Raw genomic sequence first — 21,634 nt, forward strand, 5'->3', positions numbered from 1 at the left:
TGATTAAAATAAGTGTTTTAATATGTTCTATTTTGAAATTTTAGACAAATTCTGATGCAATCATATCTTTTAGTATATTAGTATATTTATAGCATTATATAAATTATTATATTTTCACAAAGATGATGCCCAAGAAGACATTCTACTTCATTATGTTAAACTAAATGTTGAAAATTTTACAATAAGATAAAAACCTAAAATCTTGAATTGCAAAAAAACTGTAGTTTACAGAGAAAAACTAATGTCAGATTTGAGATCAGCACACTCAACTTAGCTAAGAACAAGTGTTTTTGTGGATGCAACAAAAATTATTTTTCCCCAGTGTATTATATGAAGTGCAGTATTTGTTTATTCATTTCTTTTCCAGCTGTGTTTCTCCTTTGGTGAGGTGTCTTAAGGTTTTTGACCCATTGTTTTAACATATTGTTTGGTTTGTATTGTTGAGTTTTTTTTCTTTGTATATTTTGGGTACTACTCGTATGTCTTTTCAAATAAAGTATTTACTTACGGTATATGGCTTGTCTTCTCATTCTCTTTACATATTTTCTCTTTTTTTTACAAAACCAATTTTTTAACTGTAATAACATCCAGCTTACCAATAATTTGTATGAAGGATCATGCCTTAGGTGTTATATGTAAAAAGGCATCACATCATCATATCAAACATCATCTATGTTTTCTGCTATGTACTTTTTTAGGAGTTTTATAGTTTTGCATTTTACATTTAGGTTTCTACTTCATTTTCAGTTAATTTTTGTGAAAGATATAAAATCTGCATCTAGATTTGTGTGTGTGTTTGTGTATAGAGTTGTTCCAACACCATTTCATAAACAACATTTTTCTCCACTGTACTGTCATTGTTCCTTTGTCAAAAATTAGTGGATTATATTTATAGAAGTTTACTTCTGGGATCTCTGTTCTGTTTCACTGATCTGTTTGTCTAGTTTCTCCTAATACCACACTCTTTTAATTACTGTTGCTCTATAATAAACCTTGAAATCAAGGAGTGCCAATCCACAAACTTTAATTTTTTCCAATAGTGGCTAATTGGGTGTCTGCTGTTTCTCCTCAAAAACTTCAGAATCAATTTGTTCATTTCCAAAATATAACATGCTGTAAATTTGACTAAAATTGCATTGAATCTAAACATTGGGCTGGCAAAGTGACATCTTAAAAACAATGAGTTCTCCTCTCCATGAATATGAATATCTATTTATTTAGATTATATTTATATTTTTATGTTTTATTTATACGAGATTTTTGAAAATTTTTATTTAGAGAATTAAATTTAACAGGGTGACATTGATCAATAAGACTACATAGATTTCGGTAAACATTTCTATATCATTTGAACAGTTGATTATGTTGTATACCCATCACCCAAATTCAAACTTTCCTCTGTCACCTTCTATTTGGTTTTCTTTATGTCCCTCTCCTCCCCAACCCCCTTCCTATCCTCCTTTCCCCTCTCCCTGGTAGTCACCACACTCTTGCCCATATCCATAAGTCTCAATTTTGTGTCCCACTTATGTATGGAATCATACAGTTCTTAGTTTTTTTCTGATTTACTTATTTCTCTCAGTATAACATTATCAAGGTCCATCCATGTTGTTGTAAATGTAACTGTGTCATCATTTCTTATGGCTGAATAGTATTCCATATGTACCACATCTTCTTTATACAATCTTCTATCAAGGGATACTTTAGTTGTTTCTATGTCTTGGACACTGTGGATAATACTGCAATGAACATGGGGCTGCATGTGTCTTTACATACCAGTGTTTTTGAGTTTGGTGGGTCAATACCCAGTAAAGGGATTTCTGGGTCATATGATACTTTTATTCTTAGTTTTTTGAGGAACCATCACACTTTTCTTCTATAGTGGTTTTACTAATTTGCATTCCTATCAGCAGTGAATGAGGGTTCCTTTTTCTCCACAGCCTCTCTAACACGTGTTATTATCTGTTTTGTTAATAATAGCCAATCTAACTGGTGTGAAGTGGTATCTCATTACAGTTTTGATTTGCATTTCTTTAATAACTAGTGAAGATGTGCATCTTTTTATGTACCTGTTGGCCATTTGTATGTCCTCTTGGGAGAAGTGCCTGTTCAGATCCTCTCCCCATTTCTTAATTGAATTGTTTGCTTGTTTGTTGCTGAGCTTTGTGAATTCTTTGTGCATTATGGATATTAACACCTTATCAGAGCTTTTGTTTGCAGATATCATCTCCCATTTAGTTGGCTGCCTATTTGTTTTGTTGTCAGTTTCTTTTTGCTGTGCAGAAGCTTTTTATTTGAATATAGTCTAATTCATTTATTTTTGCTTTTAGTTCCCTTGCCTTTTTTCAATCATATAAATAAAGATATTTTAGTTTATAATACAAGATAATAAGTTTGTATAATTTTAATCAAATATTTTGATATTTATTTTTGCTTTCAATTTGTATTAAACTCCTACTTATTTAGAGTAACTATAGAATGCTGGTTAATTTGCATTCAAGTGAAGTGAAAATACCTATATGTCCTAAATAAAGATGACTAATTTGTAATAATTAAAGCATGTCAAAATGCACCTACTTATGAAAAATGATGCAAGAGATAAATCTCTATAGCTAACCATTTCTCATAAGGACTTCTATGGCCTTGGAGTTACCATTCTTGTTATTTTTAACATATATGATGTATACTTTTTTATACATAAATTTTTATTAGTTTTAATGGGGTGACATCAATAAATCAGGGTACATATATTCAAAGAAAACATGTCCAGGTTATCTTGTCATTCAATTATGTTGCATACCCATCCCCCAAAGTCAGATTGTTCTCCATCACCCTCTATCTATTTTTTTTTTTATGTATACATTTTTTTTTTTTCATTTTTCTGAAGCTGGAAACAGGGAGAGACAGTCAGACAGACTCCCGCATGCGCCCGACCGGGATCCACCTGGCACGCCCACCAGGGGCGGTGCTCTGCCCCCCAGGGGGCGATGCTCTGCCCATCCTGGGCGTCGCCATATTGCGACCAGAGCCACTCTAGCACCTGAGGCAGAGGCCACAGAGCCATGCCCAGCGCCTGGGCCATCTTTGCTCCAATGGAGCCTTGGCTGCGGGAGGGGAAGAGAGAGACAAAGAGGAAAGTGTGGCGGAGGGGTGGAGAAGCAAATGGGCGCTTCTCCTATGTGCCCTGGCCGGGAATCGAACCCGGGTCCTCCGCACGCTAGGCCGACGCTCTACCGCTGAGCCAACCGGCCAGGGCTTTATGTATACATTTTTAATGTAAATCCATGATATTTATTTGTTGCTTTTCAAAGGACTATTTTTTATAAAAGTACATTGCAAATTTGTAAGTATATATATTTTTTTGGTTATTTGGAGTAGACTAAATTAGAGTTTCTCATACAGTAGTCTATTTTATAACAACTTCCTATTATATTAATGCCTAGACTTATTCCAAAAGTGACTCATTTATTCTGAGAAACAAAAGCATAAGAAATACTATTTGAGTAAAATATTTGTGAGCACACAAATATTAGGGGATATTTTATTGCTTCATTTTCATTTTGAAATATCCCCTAATTTTTGTGAGCAGTGTACTTGTCTAGATCCAGGACAGATGTGATCGTTTATTTTTTTAAAAATATTTTTTCTTATGTTTTAATTATTTCAGCAAGAGAAGGAGAGAGAGACAGGAACATCAAACTGTTCCTGTATGTGCCGTGACTGGAAGTCAAACCGACAGCCTCTGCACTTTGGGATGATGCTCTAACGGTACCAACCAAGTTCTCCAGCCAGGACACAGCTGTGATCATTTCTTAGGTCTAAAATATATGAGAATAAACATTGTCTATGTAGTTCAGTTGGTAAGAGAATTTTCCTAATAAGACAAGGTTCAGATTTGATTCTCAGTCAGGGCACATACAAGAATCCACCAGTGAATGCATAAATAAGAAAAAAAAAATCAATCTGTCTCTCTCCCTCTCTCCCTTACTCTACTTTTAAAATAATAAATAAAATTTAAAAATATTAAATATATGAGAACAAAATATTGTTCTCATGGGTATCATGTGACAAAAATAAATTATAAGGATATTACCAAGACTGGATAGGATGAGTTCTGCATAGACTTGATGGCTGCCACATTCTTATTTGAAATTTTTTTTTGGTATTTACTTTATTCACCATTACTTTTCATAATGTAGCATTATAGACTCTTTTACATGAATATCCTGGTATAAATCCACACAGAGTCATATATTTGAATTTTGTCTCAAAATATTTAGAAATCTATGCTACTGATTTATGTAATACTGCACTTTAAATATATTAAAGAATCGCTGAAAAGTTTTTAAGAAGCTCTCTATACCTTTAATACGTGTTACTGGTATGTCATAATTAATAGAGAATAAAACAGAAAAAGTAATTCAGATATTGAATGTCTTCTGTTATGTGACTCATTTTTTTATACCATTTTGTAAGCTGGAGTGTTCATGTATAACTGCATAAATAAAATTCATGAATGCCAGGAGTATACTCTTGTTATTTTTATAACTATTACATATTGAGTCATTCTTTAATTATACCAACCTAAAATTCTGAGATTCTACAGTTTATTTCAAGATGCATGTAAGAAATATTGAAAAATCTTTCATAAAATAACCTTTAAAAATAAAAATATTACATTGAAAATACATTTAATTATATTTGTCAGTGTTTCCTTTTCAGTTCTCCATTTTAACTAGAGAAGCCTTGTTATAAAAAAATGTTTACTCTTTCTGTTTCTTTATAAATAATAAATGCACACTTTCAATTGTGGATTATTTGTGTTGAGATCATTATTGTGGTAGGTACTGATTGCGTGTAATGGAATGCTATCATTAAGACATAAATAAATAAGTAGGTTTTAAAAGGTTATCCATTTTCCAGATATTAAACAATATGTTATGGCTTTAGGATTTAGAATAGTAATCCATATTTGCATGCAAATAAATAATAAACAATAAAAAGTCAAGGTCTAATTATGGATTTAGCATTTACTTGACACCAAAAACAGCCATTTAAAAAACAAAATAGTTGCTTTCACAAACAAAGCTTTGCCCTCAGTTGGCAAATCTTATCTGCTTGATGGTTTAAATGGTATAAATACAGGAAAAATGTGTTTTTATGTCAAGTTGGTTACACATGAAATATTCTTAAAACCAAGGGTAAGGGTAATTAGACAAGTGAGATCAAGCAAGCTACAGCCTTTCAGGTGACAGTCATTACCTAGTTTTACATACACAATCAAGCAGAAGAAGTAGTCATTATTTGAGATTCATAATTCTACTCCTGCATGTCATTATTCCCAATGATGTGTTTTATTTATCTCCCCAATGATAAAATACCTTTAACAACACTGAGATTTTTTACCATTAAATACTTCTGTGACAAAACTATATTATCTAAGTTAAGTGTATCATCTAAATTAGCAGTTTTCAAAACCAAATTTCTAAGTTTACTTATAGTTCTCAGCTAGTAGTGATATAGCTACAAAATTCCTAATTTTACTTCACACATCTTTTCATACAATGATAACTATGAATTTCATTGTGGCTTTTCCCCTTCAAATTATGTCATTAGCAATATTAAGTTATTATTTCAGATCAATATACATAGAAACTTCCAGTCTGTGAGTTCTTTCACATGGTAAATCATGGATTTTCTTTTAGGAGCCTTTACATTGTTAAGGTTTTCCTTGCTATAAAATCTCCCCTATTCACTTTCATATTGATGAGAGATGTATCAATTTACTTAGAGAATACTAAATCGAACTTTGCTAAAAATTACCACTTAGTGACACTGACAGTAGTATACAGGGGGTTAACTGCTTGGACAGTGGAAAAGATTGCTCATAAAGATAACTGGGATAATAACTGAGGCTGAATCTGTACAAATTGTTGTTGTTGTTGTTTTCCAGAGGGTTTCATAGCCAGTGTTTGCAATTAAGATTGTTGCCATGAATCTCATGTTAGTTGCCAGGACTATTCTCCCTATGACATCAATCTCCCCCAGGCCTAAATGTAATCATTACCTCCTATGGAAAAGCATTTATTCAGACCTCTTCCAGGGCACTTCACAGAAAGAACTGCAGTATTAGCAACCCTCAGGGCCAATACTAACAGTAGGCCCAGAGAGCAGAAGCCTTTCTACTTCAAGTACTTGCCAGCTAAGACATTTTTAGTTTTGGTGTCAGTACTTAAGGGCTTTTGGGAGAACTGTGCATTATCTCTCTACCTTCTGGAATTTTTACCTAAATGAGATTCCACACCAGCACATTAACAACAACAGCTTGATGCTGAAACCTATCTCTGAGGTCCAGACAGTTCTACTTCTAATAAGAAGTATATTTGCATAATCACAGATGGAAGTAACCTCTTTTTCTACTGAACTCCCATGACTTTTTGCAGCTTTGTACCATTATTTATCTTACAGTAGTTTTTCTCTTACCTGTCCTACTGATATATAACATTTTTGAACAAAAATTCTGGTTGGATACATTTGTTTTATAACAGCAAGGAGAGAGCCTTGATCTGTCACCTATCTTAAAGAAGTCCCTGGAAAATGGTGCTGAGACTAAAAGAGGAAAGGGCAGCAGTACAGGGCACTGGGGAAAGACACACCACTGAGAAGGATAAGCCTGCAGTCATAGGATTCAACCTTGCAACAGGAAAATTAAAGAGAAAAAAGAAAGAAAGGAAGAAAGGAAGAAAGGAAGGAAGGAAGGAAGGAAGGAAGGAAGGAAGGAAGGAAGGAAGGAAAAATGTAATATTTGATACCTAAAATTTTTCTTCCAGTTGATATCCTTGGAATCTTTCTTTAAGGTAAAATCAAAAGTATGCTCATGTTTTACATGAGAGTTCAGATTCCTCTATTTTAATAACCAGTGTCTTGGTTTTGACATTCATATTTATTTATTTATTTATTCATTCATTCATTTAGCTATTTATTTTAAGTGAGAAGAGGGGAGATAATGAGATAGAGTCCCACATGTGCTCTGATGAGGATCCACCAGGCAACCCTGTGTGAGGCTGATGGTTCAGTACTGAGCTATTTTTAATGCCTGAGGTGGATGCCTCTGGGACCAACCAAGCTATCCTCAGCATTGGAGTCACACTTGAACCTATCAAGCCACTGGCTTTGGGAGGGAAAGGAGAGAAGAGGGGTAGAAAAGAGCAGCATATGGTCATTTCTCATGTGTACTCTGAGTGAGAATTGAATCTAGGACGTCCATACATCAGGCCGACATTCTATTCACTGAGCCACTTACCAGAGCAGACATTCACATTTAAATATCTGAACATTCTTATTTAACATTTATTATTATCAATATAAAAATACAAGAATTTCATGCCACTATTTGCTATCAGTTCTAGAAATATAGAGGTCTAAGTTGTTTTTAGTTAACATCATAGTTTCAGGAAATGTATAACAAAAGCCTTGATAGTTGTAAGGAAAATTATCCCAGTAAATCACTTAATAAAGAAAAAAAGGATTGGAAGAAAGGCAAAATATAAGCAGTAATTTTCAAGTTTCCAGTGCTACCATTTTCTGTTATAATGTTCTCTTCTTGATACTTCTATGATTATTTCTCAGATCTCAGATATTTTTTGTCTTTTAAAACACACACACACACACAGAGATAAGGAGAGAGAGATAAAGACTAAGAGACTATATGCCTGTATTCAGTATAAACTGACACGATAAAGAGGAGTTTTAATGATGAACAAAATGATCATGGATTGTGGCATTATAGGGCTTACAATATGAAGGGAATGTCAACATTATCAGATAACTGCACAAGAAACCATAAAATTGTAATGAGTTGCAGTTACTGGATGCTATGAGACATGTAAAAGAAGATAATTTGGTCAGGCATGGTAGGAAAGGCTTCCCTCAGGAGGAGACCATCCCTTTGAAACACTAGGAAAAAACAATGTTTGGAGTGGTAAACCCCTCAAGGAGCAATAACCAGGTGCAAAAATTTAGGTGGGAAGTCACATGAAAAAGAAAAACCTAAGGGTCTTTGTGTGCCTAGGATGAGTTGAAGATATTCAGAAAAGTGTTAAACCATGCAGAGCATGGTCATGATACATCAAATTTTGTGTTTTATAAAGCCCTTTCTGTCTACCTATGGAGAATAAACAGAATAGGTACCTCTGTGGATGTAATAATTTAGGAGGCCTCTGGAAGAGACCAGGGGAGAGAATATATTATTTGGGACCAAGGTACACATTGTCCAAAAAGGACAAAGATGAATGAATTCCAAAACATATTTTGTAGGAAAATATAACCAGATTGGGTGAAAGACAGAATTTATGAAATGAAGGAGATAGGTGACAAGGTGATTCTTGTTTTCTGATACATTGTGAAGTTATATTCTGAGGTAAAAAAAATACCAAAATAGTATACTTGGAGAGATAACCAAGTGTATAGCTTGCTACGTGTCAAATTCAGGCACTTAGTTAATTAGATGTATAAAATTGGACACAACTAACAATGAACATATATATTCAATGTCATAAAGTTTGCTTTCCTTGAGAATTGTTTTTTTTTCTTTCTTTCCTCTTTTTTTGTGACAGAGACAAAGAGAGACAGAGAGAGGAACAAATAGGGACAGACAGACAGTAAAGGAGAGAGATGAGAAGCATCAATTCTTTGTTGTGGCACTGTAGTTGTTCATTGATTGCTTTCTCATATGTGCCTTGACCATGGGCTTTCAGCAGACTGAGTAACCCCTTGCTCGAGCCAGCGACCTTGGGTCCAAGCTGGTGAGCTTTTGCCCAAACCAGATGACCCTGAGCTCAAGCTGGCAACCTCAGGGTCTCGAACCTGGGTCCTCTGCATCCCAGTTCGATGCTCTATCCACTGCACCACCGCCTGGTCAGGCTACTTGCTTATTTTTTAATGAACACTGCATAGTATAACATGTTTTCTCTTTGTTCTACTTTTTGAAATTGGGATTATGAAACCTAGTTTATGTAACCACTTAGTATTCATGGTAGGCATTTTATGATAATGGTGATTTTCTAGCTGGTTCTGTGGCTTAAATGTCTGGTACATACATATATACCAAAATAGATATTGAGCATAAAAAAAATCTATCTGATTGAAATAGTGTAAGAATAAAAAGAATTAATGATTATTAAAAAGTTCTAGAAATTGTCAAATCATCTGTTTGTCATTTTTGTAAGTGATTAAGCCACTGTCAGATATTATCAGAGTTGATAATTTACAAGTCTTAAACATCAGGCAATTTGTTTCAGAATTAGAAAAGTATTTTAAAAATTATATATTCACTGTCATTAAGCATACCTTAATATATAGAAGGCATATTAGTTTTGTAGAGCAATTATCATTGCTGTTAAGAATATAGTAAATTAACTTTAGATTCATACATTCTATTTACACAGGCATGCACATCTCCTGTTCAGACATCACTGTTTATTGTTTAAATTCATCAGTGCTTTAGTTAAACAAGAAACAACAGCACATACAGACAAAGTACTGTTTTACTGGCCAAGACTAATTGAAAATGTCACAGTGAGAAAAATAACCATCTAACAACCACCTCCTCAACTATCCTGCATTAGTAACTGATGGATATTCCATTGCCTCATTATTGTACTGCTTCTCCATTCATTATTTCCTCTAAGAAAGTTCCCAGTATTCCACTTATTTTTTAAAGAGAGTTAATGGATGTGCGATGAATTTTCAATGGGCTGTTTGAAATTTGGAAAACCTAATTAAGAATGTATTTACTTTTTCTTTTTTCAAGGTGATTAATTCCATGCAAGTTTTTTAGCCTAATGTTACTCCAAAGAAAAAGTAGAAAGGGAAAAAGAGGTTCTACTTCTACGGCTTAATGGACTGGTAAGTAAAAAAATGGGAGTAAGCATTAACTCAGAAGAGACATTTTCAATACATAAATTATTTCTGTTTAGCCTTCTATTGCCAGGTTAATTAAGTAAATCCTTTGGCCTTATTGCCATTAGGAAATGAAAATGTATTTGAATTCACTAAGTCTTGTGATTTACACCAGGGAATCTATATCAGTAAATATGTTTCCTTTGCTAACAGCTTTCATAAAATCAGAATTTTTTTAAAATCAGTCTTATTTATGAAAACAAGAATGGATTAATTATCTAATTGCTGGGGCAGATAAAAGCTCTGGAGTTCCTGGGTAGTTGTCCTTAAGAAACAAACCCTGCCAGAGAGGAGGGAGAATGCGGAGGAGGTCAGAGAAGACGGAGGGATCAGCAAAAAGCATATATACACAACACATAGACACAAACAGCAGGGGAGCACTAGCCAGAGGGAAGGGGGGTAAAGATAGGGGGAGGGGCAACAAAGGAGGAGAAGCGGGGGTGGGGGGGTGAAAGAGACATTTCATGGGGCATGGGGGGCACAATGCTGTGTGTGTAGAGGGTGTTATATTGAGTGGGACACTTAAAACCATATAAACACAATGAATCAAAAATAAAAGAAATTGTAAAATAAAAAAAAATGATGAAAATAAAAGAAAAGAAACAAACCCAATACATTTTCATTTCTCCAAAATATGTGAAATTACCCCAGGCTTTAGACAGGGTCCTCCATTTCTTCAAGAAAAGTAAAAGATGGAAAATCTAAAATATTTTCCTGAAGCTTACTTAATAAAATGCTCATGGATCTAAGCAACAAAAGCAATTCTTAAAGTAAATTAACAAATCATATACCAAAGAAGTACAATGTAGTAAAATCATAGAAGAAGCCTCCACTGAAGCAGTGACTTCTAATTGGTTTTCTGCACCATTAGAGTCATCATTTACAGTTATTGTTATAATAAATTAACCTCAAAAAAGTAGTCCTACGTTATTTTAAGCACACTAGCAACAGAATACTGGTTGCCTATTTTATGTAATCTTATGTAATCCGTGGCACCATGATTCAGAAAAAATTCTTAACAGTCTCTATGTTCTCTGAAGGACAAAGACATTTCTGTTGCTGGCATACTGAAGCTGTAATGTGTTGCAAAATAAACTAAGCTTATTAAGTATCTTCTTCCCTTTGTCTTCAAGGAAATTTTAATTGCTAAGTTACTAATTACCAAAAGACAATCTTAGCTGTAACAAATGTTGCTCTCTATAAAAAGCACCCAAAATAATTTTCTGTATAGTAACATTCTGATACAAATGCAACCCTCAGAGCAACAAGAGATGCCTATATCAAATATTTGGAAGAAGGGATAAAAAAAAAAGCATGTCAAATTTAAACTAAGTAAACTAGGAAAATAACAAAACAATAGAATCATATATGTGGACCAGGGAAGTAAGAATTTTTCCTGAGAAATTCTCTTGACTTTTCAAATCTTATGAAAATAAATATTCATGTAATTGATGCATTTACTGACTTATCTACTAACTAGAAAACACAAAAAATAAGTATGTAGCTGGGAATTTGTCTCCTGATTTCAATTTCTTTTTCTATGTGTGATTTTTCTGTTTATTCAGTGTTCTTGGTATTCATATTTATAGGCAGCCATGTATTTTCCTTCAATGACACAAAAAGAACATGCCATTCAATAACCCAATGAATCAGGAAAAGTGCTATTTCTAATTCTACCCTCTAATTCTATCTCTTATAGCATTAGAGATAAAAGTTATAGAATGAATGCCTAATTTTTTTTCCCTGTATTTTTCTGAAGCTGGAAATGGGGAGAGACAGTCTGACAGACTCCCTGCATGCGCCGGACCGGGATCCACCCGGCACGCCCACCAGGGGGCTCCGCTCTGCCCACCAGGGGGCAATGCTCTGCCCCTCCGGGGTGTCGCTCTGTTGCGACCAGAGCCACTCTAGCGCCTGGGGCAGAGGCCGAGGAGCCATCCCCAGCGCCCGGGCCATCTTTGCTCCAGTGGAGCCTAGGCTGTGGGAGGGGAAGAGAGAGACAGAGAGGAAGGAGAGGGGGAGGAAGGAGAGGGGGAGGGTGGAGAAGCAGATGGGCGCTTCTCCCGTGTGCCCTGGCCGGGAATCGAACCCGGGACTTCTGCACACCAGTCCGATGCTCTACCACTTAGCCAACCGGCCAGGGCCTGAATGCTTAATTTTTAAGAATCAAAAGGCCAGGGATGTTATTGCAGATTCACAAATCATTAAGCTACTTTGATAAACATACTTGGTTATTCTGCATCTGTTTACTCATGTGCATACATTATTATTTTAATCTTTCTCATCTACTCTTCAAAGCTGCTATTATAAATTAGGTCATTTCATTTTAAAACTATCCTTAAAAAATCATAAAATTCCATAAATATATAGATTATCAACATAAAAAGTTGTAGATTTTGTCTCTCCAGAAAGATACAAGTCAAAACAGAAACAAAATAATTCATGATGAATAGTACTGGTTTTAATTTGTATATTAATTTTCAAGGTTTTTAGTAAACCTAACCCAAGTGTTTGTAAACTCATTGGCAATTACCAAGCTGAAGGCAATCACTTACTTCTGGAGCCTGAAGAGTTCCTCACTGCTGCGAAGTAGTCAGCACTCTGTGCAGCTGCTGCAGAAGATGAAAAGGGTGAAAGCATCTCCAAAACTGAATCTGAGGATGGTGTCAGAAGCAAGGATGTTCCGCTACAACATGTCTTCCCAACACCTGGCTGAAGGTTACGGGGACTCTTCAAAGGAGACAAGTACACACACACAAAACACGTATCAATATATGCTTGTAGACTACTTTTGATAAATATAGTTGCTGTTAAATGTGTGATTGACTTCACACTATACCAGAAATATCTCTAAATAAAATTTAAATAAACTCATATAATAAGGCTTTCCAGTGGAATGTGCAATATGCTCTGATTCCAATAGATGTGTTAGCACTGTGTTTTTTATTTTGGGGAAAGAGTCTTCTTATCTTATTATTGAAGATAGTTTTAACAATCAAAGGATAGGCAGTTCAATTTTCTTTATGGTATTTCCATTAATTCAACTTGCAAATACTGTTAAAAAAATTGTTTGTTAAAAAAAAATGTTTACTCATCACCTACTATGTACCAGGCACATGACACTGGGGATCTAGCAGTGATACTAAACTCATAAATCCTGCTTCATGGAGCTAACAGTCTTATGTCGGGTAGTCTCTATTTTTTTCAGTAGAGAAAATGTATTTATTTGAACACCTAGGACTATGAAGGAAATACATGAGCATGCCATTTTCATTTTAACTTTATGTAGAAGATTGTTGATTTTTACCTGTTTCTGAGAGTTCCATGTCAATCTAAATAATGATAGACCTAGCTCTTTGAAACAGAGTATTTAACTTTTTCTTCTAAGATCTTTATAATTGTAGTAATTAATATTCAACCATTATTCCTAATGCAGATACAGGTTGAATTTATAGTAATGTTCTTGAAATGAGTAAAAACATTGTAATTTTTCATAGGCTATGGTTTAAGCCATTGCCTAATTTATGCTAAAATTACTCAGACCTGCTAAATATCAATATATAGATTAATATTACAGTTAAATAAAAGTAAGTTATAGTTTATTTCAAATTATCTTTAAAATGTATCAACAAATAATTTCTTTAAAATATATAATATAAAAGATGTTTATTATAAAATTATAGAATAATTCATATAACATACACACAAATATAAATCAATCAAACACTAACCACCCTGAGATAGTTATTGTTTGCCTTTTCATTTATTTCTTTCCATGAATCTTTTAAATATATTTTTTTCTCTTTATATGCATGATAAAAATACAAGAATTCTGAATGTAAATCTCTCTTCAAAGCAACACAAATTCCTCTCAGAAAGAACAAATTTCACACTTGAGAACAAATCATGGAGATCATTCCTTTTCTGTCTTCTATCAACAACCCCATCCATTCTGTCAAGAAATATCTCTCATATGGATACAATATAATCTGCTCATGTTCCAAATGAAAAATAAAAAGTCTCTAGACTTTTGTTTTTATAAAATGATATAGGCAATGTCAATATACATGTATCTATGAACACATGAATGAATACATATATAATAAATTCCTAGAAATAAAATGTTTAGAACAAGAAGCCTCATTGATTTTGAAACTCTGTGTATTCCTTTTTCTGTAGTAAAGAGGTAGCACAAAGCAAGAGTAAACTTGTATTTACGATTGTTTTATATTATTGCACTACATAAATGCCTCCTATAAATATTCTAACCACAAGAAAAGGATTGATGATCAATAGTATTTACTGATATTCACTTTAGCTTGAAGAACATAGTAACTGATATAATCCTATATAAATTCTAATTTCCAGAAAAAGTGCTTTTTTTTGTATGGTAATGCTATTTATTAATGATATAACATTTTTCTTATCATCATAATATTCTTTTATTAAGCATTTCCTACATGCCATCTTCAAAAACATATTATCTTAATCAATTTGCCCAAGAATAAAGTGAGATAAATTACACTTAAATATATATACTGGTATAAGAGGCAGGGATGGAAATATTTCAACTAACCCTTATAAATATAGCTAGCAGTTGTCAAAGCTGGGACTTTCACCTAGGATTATCTCACTGCAAAGCAATGCTTCTATATTTCATGCTGTAAGATTTCAGACAACCATTATAAGATTCCATAGTAAAGAAACTTATGTAAGGTCCTCTTCTTAGTCTACATATTTTGATGATTGCCATGGCAAAAACATTTTTAGATTAGGATTCAACAATACAATTTTCCAGTGCAATCTTTAAAAATTTCTTTTTTTATTTTGATATTATGCTAAAATTAAACATCTCATAAGAAATTCTGATCAGTTCCTTAGTTCCAAGTTGTTGCTATGTTGGCTTTTTTCTACAATCTTAGAAAATATGGCAACAGTTATTCAATATGCTCTGAACACTTCCATCAACCTATCATTGGGCAAGATCATATAAACAACAAATACACTGTGCAGTGTGGGTTGTTTCCCCTTCTGACTGCCTGGTGGTTGAGATGCAGCTCATAGCCAATGCCCAGCATCATAGTGGCATCAAATCACATATTGCCAGCCCAGTAAAAAAATCAAAATTCAAAATGTGAAGTACAGTTTCTACTGAATGGTATTACACCATAATAAAGTGAAAAAACTGTAAGTCGGATATAAGAAGTCAGATACCATCTGTACTTTGATTCCAGTTTCACTATCAAAAAAGTCAGAAATTTATTTTATTTTTTATTTAAATTTTTTTTCCATTTATTTGAGAGAGAAAGAGAGAAAGGTAAAGGAGAGAGAAGGATGCATCAAGTCACTGTTTCACTTAATTGTTTCATTTAGTTGTATACATAGGATTGTTTCTTCTATGTGCCCTGGCCCAGGATGGAACCCATGACTTCTGGCACACTGGATCAACTCTTTATTTATTGAGTCATCTGGCCAAGTCCAAGAGCAGGACTGTCTTGTAAACCTCAATAAATCATAGCAATGACCATATCTCTCAGTTTTTCTATTAAAATTAAAAAATAAACATGATTACAAAAAGCTATAATTATTTCAAGACATAATACTTGAAAGTACCAGTCATGGTGCTTCATTCATTGTAGGCATGAAATAATTTTGTTTTCCTCAGAAAGTTTTCCCTAAGTTTGCCCTGAGTTTTAACCCATTGAATATTAAGGAGACCCTTGAAATATCTGAAAATAATAGTAACAGAATCTTAAATATTTCCTTTAATTTAAGATTTATAAAGTTTAAATAATTATAAATACAACAAATTATATCATTACCAATCTCTATCTTATTTCTAATGGTATAAAATAAATAACATGAGGGAGGTGTTCTACATTTACCTTTAATTATATTTACCCTGTGTAAAAAATAATTAGAAATTAAACATGTAATCATCCAGATGTTTGATCTACATGATGCAAAAAGCCAGCTGTTTTGAAATATATTAGTAAGTGAATCATCTGGTTTCAATGCAATTATTTCAGTTATTTATAATCATAGAGTAATATTATATTTGGGCATGATCTTTAGTGGTCTATTCCAAACATGAGGGCATAATATAAAACATGCTATTTTATTAAGAATAACCAAAGTTTTTTGACAAGAAATATAGGAAAAAACTAAAAATCATTTCACATTAATGAGTTTATAAATGCATAAGTATTCAGAGGAATTCATATGATTAAATATGGAAATGCATGTGTCATTGAATACAAGTGTAGTATTATATCAATTGAAAGAATATGTTTACAAATTAATATACACATTCAGGAACGTAGGATAAATAAATTAATGCACTGCTAGATCATTTATTGCTTAATACAAGTGTTACTTTTTAAGTGAGAACAACCAATCATCCTTTCCTCTAATAGCAAGAGTTCAGCAATTAAACAAAACATAAATTTTGGAGACCAAAAAATTTTTATTACTGCATTTGTAAATTTCTATTAACTCAATAAAACAATCTTAAGTGGTATATTTCAATAACATAAAACACAAGGTGAAAGACTTTTCTGAGGGGCAGAAAATAGATATAGCTGGTATTGTATTGAGTTTGATATGTTTTTAAGAAACAAACTCATCCAGTAAATTTTATAATCATAATTTAAAATAATAGATATTTTATTATAGCAAAACTTATATTAAGTAGGCAATTGATTTAGTGAAGAAACAAAATGCATCATTGTAATTTGACTTCACAAAAAATCCATTTTAGTAAATAGTGGTTGTGAAATTCTAATACAAAGAAAAAAATAAAATAAATGTAAAATAATGCCCAACTAAAGATTATAAAGTTAAGGTAGTATTTTTCTTTGTACAACTAATATTTTCTTAAATGATAAGATCAAGAGCATATAAGCAGTACCAAATAATTCTTCAATATATAAATTCTTCATTAGATATGTTTACTCTGATAAAAGTTTTCTTGAAATCCTTTCGAATTCCAAAGTTCTGAAAATATTTTTTCTTCCAAAAGACAAATTTGGTTGGCACTTTTTTTTTGGAAGTTTTTGCTAATAAGTTCATTCACAGGTAAAAAGTACATTTACAACATATATTTTGTACAATCAAGTCTGTACTGCCCTCACACATTAGAGGGCTATGGAAGAACTAGCTGTTCCAATAGCTAATATACAGTCCCAGATAATGAATTTATGAAAAAAAATTTTTCTTCCTTCAGCAAACTGACTTACAGTGGTTCCCTCATCAGAGGCAGATTTAACAGTGGGCGCACCAGGCGTGTACCCGGGCCCAGACTTCTGAAGGGCCCCGCAAAACCTTAACTTGACACATTTTCCTAATGTAAGAGGCCTAGTACTTTCTTCTGTGCCCAGGGCCTCAACCTATCTTAATAAGCCTTTGTCCCTCATCTATCGCGGGGGTCATTTAGGTTCCTGAACCCTCCGCAATAGTTGAAAATCTGCGAAGGAGTGACCTTATATTTATTTTATTATTTATATATATTTTAAGGCTTTATAAACCCTCCCAACACTCTTATAAACCCACACTGTTATTAACCTTTCCCACAATCATAAACACTTCCTATGCTTATTTTACTGCAAAGATAATTAAAATAATAAATATATAAAAATACCTTTATACCACAAAATCCCACAATATAACAAAAAATTTGGCGATACAAAATAAGATATATACAATTTAGAAATCTGCAATACATTGAGACTATGAAAAGTGAATCGCGATATGGTGAGGGACGACTGTGTTTATGAGCTGTACAGTTCAGCAATGAGGAGCAAAAGGAAAAAAAGTGTTTCTCAAAGAAAGCACTAGCTCCTTTCCTGGTGGAATTCATCACTTTGCAGGCATAAGATATTTCCATCAGCTCTCATATTGATATTTTGGGAAGAATAGGTTGTATATCAGAGCTTTAACAGTAAACATTTTACTTCTTACTTATCAACTGGGAATTATAAGTCTCTCTTTGGAGATGAGTTCTCGCCCAGACTTCTGGAGATCAGATCAGCATGACTCTCCTCTCTAATAAACCATCAAGTTCCATATTTATACTCATTACCTGCCTCTGAATTCCCTTCCCAATGCTCCACTCCAAATTTGAGAGCTGCCCAAGAACTGTTCTGATTTTAAGTGACATTAAAGATCCCTAAAGGGTTGACTCTTGGCCTTTATGAACACAGCGTTTTAAAGAAACACCCTCAGGAAAGCCATATATTCCCCTGACCCCAGCTACTCTGTGAACCCAGCTCTTAGCCAAGAGCCCAACACAAGGAATAAGGCTGATAAATAATGACTCAGCATCTTGCTCAATTGGTGGCATTTAAAATTCTTTTCAGGTGAAAAATTACTACAATTCTGTGCTCAGGGCAAATTTCAAAGGGAGATTTGAAGCAAAAAATCTTTAAGAGACACTTGCACAGCCAGAAATTCTTTTCAGATCCTGTGCATAAAATATTTAGTTGAAAAGACTGTGGAAGGACTGAAGAGGAGCTGGCTCCCAGGGCCAGGCAAAAGCTATTTCTTAAGCTCATTCTTGGGGCTCTGTAGAGAAAGAAAGGTTTTAAATACATGACATATGTAGTTGGTGGGAATCAGCAGAAACTCTGAGAAATCTGGGGTATCTGGTAGATGTCTAGCTCCTGGGACGCTGATCAATAACCACTCCTGAGGTCAACACAGGTGCCTCACTCATCTTCCCAATCACATGGAAGCCACTGTCCTCTCCAGTCATCTGGTTACTTGACCACAATTGGGCAAGCACCCTGGCCAAAGATGGATGCAGGCTACTTCACCACAGAAGCCCACAAAACCTGCACCATCCACTCTACTTGTTTTGCAGGCATGTTAGCAAAGGGCCCATAGCAGCAGATTTCCACGCCTCTGAGACTTTTTCTATCCTACGATTCTCTTGCTCACTTTTGACCTTGGAGGTTTCTTCTATATCTTCATGCCTTGGTGAAGTGAGAGAACTGTCTCTTCTTTCTCCCTTTCCTATCTCTGGATCTATGAGGAAAAAAGTTTGGTCTTGCTCTGCTCCTTTGAATGCAGGGAAAAATAAAATGCAGCATTCCTATTAATCTTAGTTGTTTGGAAAAAGTCAGCAGTTATTAAGGTCACACTAATCTGCATGTCAGTGTGTCACCTTGTTAATAACCTTTCAATTAAAAGAGAATACCAGCAAACTCTTAATATGTTTATTTTAACTACATGTGCCTACATACAGTGTTTTTCTTCCTCCCTTGTTCCTTTCTTCTTTGCTGTTCCCCCATTTTATTCCTTTCTCCCTCCTTTTCCTCCATCTCTTGCTTTCTCTCTCCTGCTCTCCTCCCCCCTCCTTCTTTTCCTCCAAAACTCACCTCTTGCAAGTGAAATTAGAAATTATTTTATAAAGAAACCATTATACTGCACCTTCTCTAAATATAAAAGTTTCTCAAATACATTAAAGAGAATTTCAAAACATTTATATTATGTACACACTTCAGAGTTCTGATTCATGCATATATTTGTAGAAGCCAGATTAATTTTAATATGCAAATGAGAAAGTGTGTGTACCATTTGTTTATTAATATTCATTATACAAGTAACACATGAATACATTTCTTCTTTTATAATTATAATATACTGGATAGAGTTAGGAATGTGAGAGTGAAATGGTTGTGGCTATAAAAGAGTAGCAGGAACTATCATGCTAATAGACTTTCCCTGTATTTTGACTTTCATACATACCTACTGTTGGGCAAATAAGTTTGAAACATTTGTGTTATTTGGTTTTTCTCACTTTTATTGTTAAAAATGGTTACTGCTCACATGATGATGCTCCCATGTGATACAGATAATTACCTTCCTGCTTGAGAAGGGGCTTGGTTATGTTAATGTGTGCTGGAGGAGGGCTTCCACGCCAAGAGGTTTTAAGAAGAAGGAAGAAAGAAGAGCTAGGAGGCCATTTTGGGAGAGGCCACGTGGTTGTAAAGGAGGTAGGCAGCAAGATAGCTGGGAGCTGAAAGGGAATAGAGGTGGGGACCTTTGATTCCAGGAAAAACTGGATTCTCCTGGTTGTAGAACCAGAGAACATGTGTTTGGGTTTTGGTGCCCATGTGTTTGTTTTTACATGCTTGCCAGTGTGAGCTAGAATAAAGGAGGCCCACCAGTTCTTGGCTCCATTGTTTCATTATGATCTATCCGAATCTGATGTGAACCTGCAAGTGCCAGGTGGCTGTGACCCCCACGACTACTCGCCACACACCTATATATGTGATAAAACTTAGAAAACTAAATATACACACATACAAATGTATGTCAAACTAGTAAAATCCAAGTAAGTTCAGTGGATTGTATCAATGTCAGTTTCCTGATTGTGATATGAGATATTGTGCTACAGTTATGTAAGATGTTACCATTGGGAGAAACTATGTATAGGTTATATGGGGATCTATATGTTATTTCATACAATTGCAGTGAATTTATACAATGGTACATCATGTGCCTTAAGGTGACCCTTGGGAGTCAACAGTTCTGGGGCTGCATTTATTAATAGGAAATGAATCTCCAGAATACAAAGCTTCACATTTTCAGTGAACTATTTGATTATTATCAAACTATATCTAAAGTACAGTGTGCCTCACAGGAAAAGCCTTAAATCTATTAGTCAATAAAAAAGGCTGACTTACTGCTTGCTTTGGGTACCAGAGTGCATCTACAACATTATTATGAAGGACAGGAAATAGGTTTTGCACAAAAAAAATGTGATATGGTAAATTTTGAACTGTGCTCTGCTGCACGGAGGTGGGGTAGAATCTTTACCTGTTCTTTACTGATATTTTTCTCCCCTTTTAGGCAAAAAATAAAAAAATGTGTGGATATCCAGAGTCTGGGAAATGTGAGATGGTTAAAAACAAAAGAGTGGAAGAAAATGCTTAGAGTCTGGATAGGAATCATTATGCATTTTTGTTGTTGTAGTGGTGGATGCTTTGTTTTTAATTCCTCATTTTAAGCTCTGATGAAAGAACTTAATACATTATGTTAAACCTAATTTACTTAGGATGTATAAATCCATAAAAATAAATTGAACTCACACACAAGCATACTGTATACATCATATACTAGAAATAGCTGTATTTTAAATAAATAGTAAATGAGCAACAGCTACTTTATGCAGATAAGTATATACTAGATATTTCTAATGTGCACACCTACATAAGTATACATTAAAAAACTATATCAATATGTATACCTATAGATCGAGCCATCTAACTATCCAGAGAGGGAAGTAGAGAAAACATGCTTTTATAATGGCCCTATATATTAGTTTATATATTAGTCACAGAGTTAAACACTAGGCTGTGGGTCCTGGGCAACTGTCAATCAATTGTCAGTTGGATTCACGTGGGTTAAAAGAATATTTTGGAGCAATTTCAGACAAACAAGGACCACATAGAGATTGAGATTTGAAACCACTGCAATGGGTAATATGAGTGTAGAAATTACCTAGAGGCACAAGGATTACTTTTTCTTTAGGATTCAGGAGAAGAGTTTATTTAAAGTCACATTTACAACTACAGGGAAGACCTAAGGGAATAGAGTGAGAGGTATTGCACTTATTATATATCACTAAAGGGATATCATGTGTATTAGCTCTCCTATCAGCCTATAAGCC

The 21,634-nt window shown here is 34.1% G+C and overlaps 1 protein-coding gene across 6 annotated transcripts in view; it reads right to left on the bottom strand.

The window, feature by feature from the left end:
- Positions 1 to 21,634, bottom strand: part of LRFN5 (leucine rich repeat and fibronectin type III domain containing 5) — a 428,403-nt gene that overhangs the window by 214,466 nt on the left and 192,303 nt on the right. For 5 of the 6 annotated variants that reach the window (XM_066277863.1, XM_066277860.1, XM_066277859.1 and 2 more), the window contains one exon: positions 12,516 to 12,690. The exons of the other annotated variant lie outside the window; for it this stretch is intronic. The gene's annotated coding sequence lies outside the window, so the exon portion shown is untranslated. The remainder of the gene's footprint in view (positions 1 to 12,515; positions 12,691 to 21,634) is intronic. 6 annotated transcript variants of the gene reach the window in all.

Source organism: Saccopteryx bilineata, chromosome 4 (genome assembly GCF_036850765.1).
Source record: "Saccopteryx bilineata isolate mSacBil1 chromosome 4, mSacBil1_pri_phased_curated, whole genome shotgun sequence".
Lineage (NCBI taxonomy): Eukaryota > Metazoa > Chordata > Mammalia > Chiroptera > Emballonuridae > Saccopteryx > Saccopteryx bilineata.